An 8149-nucleotide genomic window follows, 5' to 3' on the forward strand; every position below is an offset into this window, starting at 1 on the left:
CACAGTTCTGAAACTATCCAAATAAAAACAAACCGACAGTCACAAAGAGATAAAGTGTGTGTTTGAAAGCTGTACACTGAAGTTTCCTAACTAGATGGAGTAGTGGCATTGCATCACCAGACAGAGCTAAAATGCAAGGGCAGAAGAGAGATTACTAATGCACACAGCAGCAGCAGATTAAAACTGAAAGATGACAGGCCAGCCATCACTGTTTTACAGACTGAAGGCTGAGCAGATCGTTAAAGACACTGATCCTTTTATGTTACTCCGCATGTGCACATGATGAGCCGGAAGCCTAGGGGAAAAAAAGAAAACATCCCTACATTGCTGAAATTATATTACAACAATAGGTTTTCCTCTTTGTCCATGTTTGTTGGGTTTTGGTTATATTGCCAGAACATATCACACTCAACCTATTGCATTTTACAGGGAACACTGAACAGGTTAACCTAAAGGTCCATTTAATTTTACACATTGCTTTCTGAGGAGGTTTAATGAAGAAAAGTACGCTTTAAAGTTTAATTCACAGCAGTTTTTTGAAGGAAGACCTATGGTCCCATATGCCTTTAAGTGGATCTTTCAAGCCCCAGCATGGAGAATGCAATGCAATATAACTGCATAATCTGACTTCAGTTGTGGAATCAAGAAAACATGCTGGTATTAAATATGAAACCTTTTGTGAATCTCAGATCTAATTTTGGGGGATACACTTACTACTATATTTGCACTGCTGTAAGGCTTAGGCCACACTTCTTAGTTTTCTGCTCCTAGAAGGTTTACCTTCCTGGATGGTTAGCTCTCAGGACAATCTAACTTGTAATTATGAAGATAGTCTTGCAAGTAGTGCATTAAAAAGCAAGAAGTGAAAACTGTCTTGTAACTGATGTTTCACAGATATGCAAAACAGAACAACTGAAATAAGCTAATAGCTCCTGCAGTTCTGTACAGCAGTAAAACTAACTGTAGAGGAAGATGCACATATTGAGAGAGAATTCACAATTGCTCTAGGAAGATCATTGGCAACGTTTAATCAATCAGAACAAGCTCTGTTTGAGTATGAAATTTTAAACACAGAAAATTAACACCTAGAGATTGCTATAGGAACAGATAAAACATAGAATTTAAAAATAAATGCTATCTTGATCAGTGACGGAAGCCCTCAGTTGTTGCGGGCTGTGAAATGGCATAAGCAGTATAGACAAAGCATGATGGGGCAATAGATCACAGTAATAACATTTGCAATAAACAATAACAGAACAAAGAAGACATCTATAAAAATCCCATGAGGAATTTGCCTTATCCATAATTTTTCTTTACATTTGAGAAACTGTGTCAGGAAAGGCCATTACAGCCAATGGCACCAATTAATTTCTGCAACTTCTAATGACATCTTTCTGGGTAAAACCCTCAGATAATACCCCAGGCTCATGACTGATAGAAGTTTGTGTTTGATTTGTACCAGACTGTTGATTTTTTTAGTATTTTTAAAGAGTCCCAATGCAGCCAATCAAGGAATCAACATGAAATACTCCGATCTTCTCCTGTAAAGTACAAGAAAACAGAAAGACAATGGGACTTTCTTTGTAGTGTTGACAGAATATTGGTGATTTTATTTCAGTAGCTCTCCAGATGATGGATTACACAAATTTTTATTCCAGAAGAAAATGATAGCCAAAAAAAAAATCTTTGATTCTCATGCCATTCTGGATGTTATTTTACCCTTACAAGGACAGTTGAAATGCTGAGGAGATAAAAATAACTCATTCTGACGGGTGAAACACAGGAACAAACTGATTTCATGTTTGCTTTTCTGGTCTTCAGCTAACCAACAGGTTTCAAGCATATGATAAAATTCAACCTGGGGCTCTCTCACAGATAAATACTTGGAGAATTTAGAAAATGCAAACACAATTCCCTGTTTTATCCAGAAGAGCTTAGCAACATCACTCTCTTACACCTTGAGATCAACTGTAGGATCAAACAAAGCCTGAAAACAGAGGTAGGTAGCCTTTCTTTGCTGTCCAGTGAGCTTCCTATACCCATCAGAATAAATCCTGATGATCCCCACCTCTGTAGCAATTAAGACATATAAGACCACTGTGATATTAAAATAAATACATGAGTTCATAAAATCCCTCAATGAAACCAGGGAAAATCATGTATTTGCGCATTCATTCCACGGTGCGACTGAGCACACGGGAGCAGTGTTCATGCGCGTATCTCTGTCTGTGTACGAGCGCTGAGGGGTGATGCCTGGATATCACAGCTTTTAGCACGAACCAAAGTACTGCGAGGAAAGTGACAGGGTCTGGTTTGCTCAGCTACCTGCTTGGCATGGGAGAGTTGCAATCACGTCATGCCGTTCTCATGGATAGCCGGCCAGGCCTGCAAGCAGCAAAAAGATACGTCGGACAGTGCTGTGAACTCTCTTTTATTGTGCTGGCCTGATCGTTTAAGGCTGGTAAAGGGGCATGGGGAGAAGCAGTCACACAGCTATGGATCTCGTATGCTTGTAAGAGTGGCTGTGGAAATTAGACTCGCAGCCTCTGAGACTTTTAATGGAGGCTCGGATGCATGTCCTGCAGATCTGCTCAGGCACTTTTCTGAGTCTCTGCCGTGACCTGTCTGTATCTGCTGGTGCCTGTCTCTGCATGCCTTTTTAATTGCTGTGGATGGGATGCATGTCCTCATGAAGACTGTACACCACAGGATGATTTCTCTGAGGCTTAGGTCTCAGGACAGCCTAACAATAACTTTACTAGTTATGAACTCCAGTTAATTTCGAAGATCTGTGGCTTTGACATTTGATGATTGTTAACTGTATGTAAATAAGAAATGGGAGAATGGATCTCATACAAAAAACTACCTTGAAGGGTTCCAAAACCACATATGTAATTAATTTATTTGGAATATTTTCTGAATGCTAGAAAGTTTTGAAGGACTCATAAATAAGAAGACTTACACCATCTAAATTTGATCTTCTAATGAGCAGCATATAACAGATCACAGTAATAATCCTTGGTGCGTTGCATTTCTCAAGGTTAATGCTGTTACGTTGTGTGTGGTAACAGTCATTTCATTCTCCTCTCACTGCTGATTAAAAAGCTGCACTGCTGGTGCACATAGTAATAAGCTGTTTAGCTAAGTGCTCTCACCCGGGTTGCCAGCAAGGATGGTACCAGCTCACAAAAACGGGTCAATCCTAGCCAATTTAGTACATTAGTGGGGAGTCCAGAACTGTAAATCCTATGGAGCTGGTCTGTCTCATGCCTTCTAAGCTTTATATACACCGTATTTGAATTAACCCTTTTTAAAATACCTCTCTGTTACATTCTACTAATTTTAATCATTGCTCCAAAGCTCTTGCAAATGAAAATACCCAAAACCTAATTTTCTTTTGCTGTGCTAGTTAATAAAAAGAAGAAATCTTGTTGATCAGTCCCTCCCTGCCTTAAAAGAAATTACAGTCATCCCTTCACAAGCAAGAAAATATTTCCATATTTTCCTTGGACAAAATAATTTTCCATGACAGTCTTATAGTTAAGACTTCTTTCAGTACAGGAAATCCTTGTTGTGTTATCCATTATAGGGGTCATATCTGCTATCATTGCGTACCATATAGCTGTCACACAACTATGATTGCACTAGAGGTTAAAATTTGAGTCTCATGGTATGTATTCTGAAAGAATTATCAAGTTGTTCTTGTCCCAAGCATTTCCCCTCTGAATTGCTCAGTGCCATCTCTTTGAAGAATAATTATCTACCATAGAAAAATAATATCTGCTCTTGTGTATATCAGATATGACAAATTCAAAGACAAGGAGCATTAAAAAATAATTATGTACATTTTTATTGGCAGATCTACTCAAAAGAATAGCTCAGTAACTGCAGTGCAGATCTTAATTCCTGTGTAATGATCAGGGAAGAGATTTTGGAAAAAATGCTGCGGGATTTTGGATTCAAGGGCCCTATTTTTCTCTCCTGCTGCCTTTGTGAAATACTGGGAATACTCAAACTAAAAAGTGAAATATGTCATGGATGGCCCAAGTAAGCATGTGTTTGTTTTGTGAAAAGACGTGTGTTTCATCCCAGAGCCTAACTCAGTAGATTTATCTGCTACAATTACAGCGCTTTGATCACTCCAGAATAGGTGGTGTAGTACGGGGTGTAGCTGTCCTTTTCCAATTCACTCTCCTTATCAGGATACATGTCTGTTGATTTGTGGGAAGCTGGCTGTTTTTCGTTCCTGACAAACTCCAGTGATTAAAATGTAGTGGCTTGCTCTTGTTCCCCTGATAAAGGTGACAGCTGCAGAGTTTCCAGTGTTAGTGGATATGGTCCATGCAGATTGCTTTTTAATGAAAGCAATATATTATCTTACCTAGAGACCCTGCAGCCTTACCTTGTTAATGTATTCTAGCTTGGCACCACATTCATCTATAAATTAGTTGTATTAAACATGCTTCTTACTATTTATCCAGTCTCTAAAGAGTTGGGTTTTTTTTTCAGTTTATTTTGTTTGTAACTTTGCTTCACACCTTCTGCAGCAGCAGCATCCTACACACAACGAACAGTGGTGTAGGTTTTTCATAAAAATATCTAACATCAAATTATATAGTCACAGACACCTCCATACTTGATGACTTGATAATCCTTCACATTTAGCCATGAAAATATGAGCTAAAGGATGTGGAATCAAGCACACTTGATTATGCAAGTCATATCTGCAAAGGTTTTCCCCTTCTCTGCAATTTTAAAATAAAAATGATAGATGTAACTTCTAAAATAAACAAAACTCAAGATTAAGCTAAACAAAGTTGTGCTTCGATTTTGTAGCCATGTCTCTTTCAAATTGTCTGAAATAAGGCAGATGATTGAAAATTCCAGTTGCATTGTATCCCTTAACAATATCTTGCAGGTCTCTGGAACAGCCAAATGCCAAAATCATTGTCACCACGAATGGTCTGTTCTTCACATATAAGCAGTGCATTCACTGTCAATAATTTATGTTATTTCCACTGATCTTCATCCTGAACTAAATTTCAGAAAAGGACTGGAATATCAGTCAGGGACCAACTTCTGTTCTTCTTCTACTGGTATTATGCTTTTAGCAAAAGCATAAATATTTTAACTCGATTTCCCTCTTAAAATGTACATAAAAATATGGAAGTTTAATTACATTCCTGTTATTAATTCCCAAATTATAATGACAATTTAGTACATTGGTATTTTTCAAAGGTAATTATCACATTATCTTTAAAAATCTGTATCATAATAAAGAAAACAGATGTTTCAATAATTCAGAAATACACCTGAGCTACAAATTACTACAAAGATTTTTTGCAAAACTTAAAAATTAGATATGCTATGGTCAGTACACAGACATTTTCAGTGGAGGGTATTCTGCATTTTGTACTTGAAATACCGGAATTTAACTCAGAGTGCCTCTGTGTCTCTGCTCCATTTGTATCTTTGTTAACAGTGCATATAGAGTAGGACAGATAAGTAAGGGATTAGAAAAGGATTAAAGGAAAGCCTTTGGTTTATATACACTCTGAAGACTGCCTCCAGTGTTAATTTTTTGAATTTTTACATTTGGCAGAAAGATAACAAAATACCATATCTGTTTATTTCCTCCATCTAAACCAGCACCCTTTTTGTCTTCTGATTTCCTTAGAAAATACTCTTTAATTGTCCAGATATTTTACAAAAATAAGAATACTCTTGAATTTCTCTTAAGCAGCAGCTTTAATGCTAAAGAATTATGTTAGTTTCATTTATGTCTTGCTTTTTTTTTCATTGTAAATTTTAAAGTCACTTGGACCTGTGAAGCTTTTTTGATTACAAGGGAATAAATCACTATCTTTTGGTTAAATATGTAGCATCTGTTGAGTTTTTGATCCAGAGATGAAGACAGAGAAAGCAAGCATGTAAACCTGTACTTCTAAGTAGGGCCGTCGAGCCTCCTGGTTGCTTAACCCAGAAATACCAATTTGCAGCTTGGGTGGGAACTGCACTTTCTCATGCTCCCTTTTCTCTGCAAAGCTTGCTTCTAAAAATAGATTCATTTTTTCTCCCTGACAAATATGTGAGATGCATGAAAGTTATAAGCACACCTCATGCAATATTGTACTAACTATCTTACTTTCCCTCCAAAGCTCTTTGAAATCAACAAAAAGGCTCCATCTTCCTAAGTTATTTCAGACACATATATTTGCTCCTTGTCAATAGAGGCCGTTTTATTTTTGTTTTCTTTCTTTTCCTTATAATCATCTGAAGTCCTGGTTCTATCATGCTGACATCTGAATCATATGTATAGTGAATAACTGAGGTCATAATCAGAGATTTAATGCTTTAGCTGATAAATTAATATCATGGGTGAAGTTGAGTCCCTACAGAAGTCAGTTTGATTTTCACCATTGCCAGAAACAGTACCTTGAATTCATACAGGTACAAAACTGAACAGTGCCAATTTAACACTGCTTATGCTATCTGTAGTGATCTAACAACGCTGCCTGCATATACCATACATCATAATTCAATTGCTTGGGACGTAAGTTGATTATCTGAATGCGCTCCTGTCTTAGCAGAATTGGTTCTAACAAAACAGAAAACATTTGATAAGAAATTTTCTTTTAAGCATTGCATACCTTTAGAAGATTGTTCTCTCTGCTTTGTATAATAGTATTGGGATAGTGTCACTGAGTTGCCATATTTTGTGGAGTTCATAGCAAACCACATGTTTCACGGGTCTAAAATATATTTCATTTCAGCAAATTCTTGCTTTTTGGAGGTTTTCACAAATGAAAAAATCAGTAAGTTATCAGTGAAAAGACCTTGTAGAATTATTCATTATGAAATGCAAAATTTGATACCCAAGTAGCAAGAGATCAAATGAAGTACCTGCATTCTCTTCTCACTAGGAGATATTAAGGACTGTAATTAACTTATTTTTCTACATCTTCCCTTTGGCATGTATACGTAGCCACTTGAACACACAGCCTTGGACGCTTAGAATGTATTCCACTCCCTTCTCTTTCATCGGCTGCTACGCGGGGGTGCAAAGCCGCCTAATCAGGCAAAAACTTCTGAACCTCCCCAGCCTGCAGAAGTATCCTGCTTAGCAGGGAAAGGCAACAGCCAGGCCCTGCGCTGTTTCTGTGCTTGCTCCCAGACAAGGCTAGAAAGGTGAGGAGGAAATGCGGTGCAGCAAAGGCAGGGGATTTGACTCCACCACCAGGACAGAGAGGGGAAAAGTAGAAAGGCTCGAAAGGAAGAAAAAGAATTTTTGTTTTGTCCTCATTAATCATCTAGACAACTGTACAGATCCACAAAACATATGCACGCAAACACGGAGAGTGCTGATTGCAGCATTTGTTCTTTACATATAACCAACCATTGCTTTGCAAATTGGTTCCTCTGATATATTTCCCCATAAATTACCTAAAGCAAACATTAAGATACACTGTACGGGTTGTTCCCTACTATCTTTTTTGCATACTGCTGTTACACAAAGAGATTTTGATTGACAAAATAACATGCTGGTATAAGACAAGGAGAAATGCCATCTCATAAATCACAACAGAAAGAAAAGAGATTATCAAACAGCTAAATAATGCAACCCACAGCAAAACATACCAGTAAATCATACAAACCAGGGTAAATTAGATAACACTGTCCAGATACAATTACATTGGCTGGCTCCCACAACAGCCTTTAAATGTGGCATGTTATTTGACACGTATGCAATTAGGGCTTAAAATCAATTTTTTTCTATTCCATTTAAAATAAAAAATGTACTGTTTCCAAATCAAATGCTACCTTTTTAGTCAAGATGGACAAGAAGTAGTATCAGGTTAGCAGCAGCATCTCAGCAGCATAATGCAAGCCAGTAAAGGATGATTTTCTTGTACACTGTGAAAGACCAGATCCCATGCCATTACCGCACACTACTTACAATGATTTGTTATTCCAATTTTTTTTTTCCACAGGACCTATTGTAAAACCTCATTCCACTAAAAAGCAAAAACTCTAATGCACAATTATATTGATGGCATGGTAAGTATCAAAGAAGGTTTAGCTCTTTCCAGGTAGACATGCACTGTAAGAGAGACATAGCACCTCTAGCGTAAGGTCCCGTGGGAAAGTG

The sequence above is a fragment of the Opisthocomus hoazin genome, chromosome Z (assembly GCF_030867145.1).
Source record: "Opisthocomus hoazin isolate bOpiHoa1 chromosome Z, bOpiHoa1.hap1, whole genome shotgun sequence".
NCBI lineage: Eukaryota > Metazoa > Chordata > Aves > Opisthocomiformes > Opisthocomidae > Opisthocomus > Opisthocomus hoazin.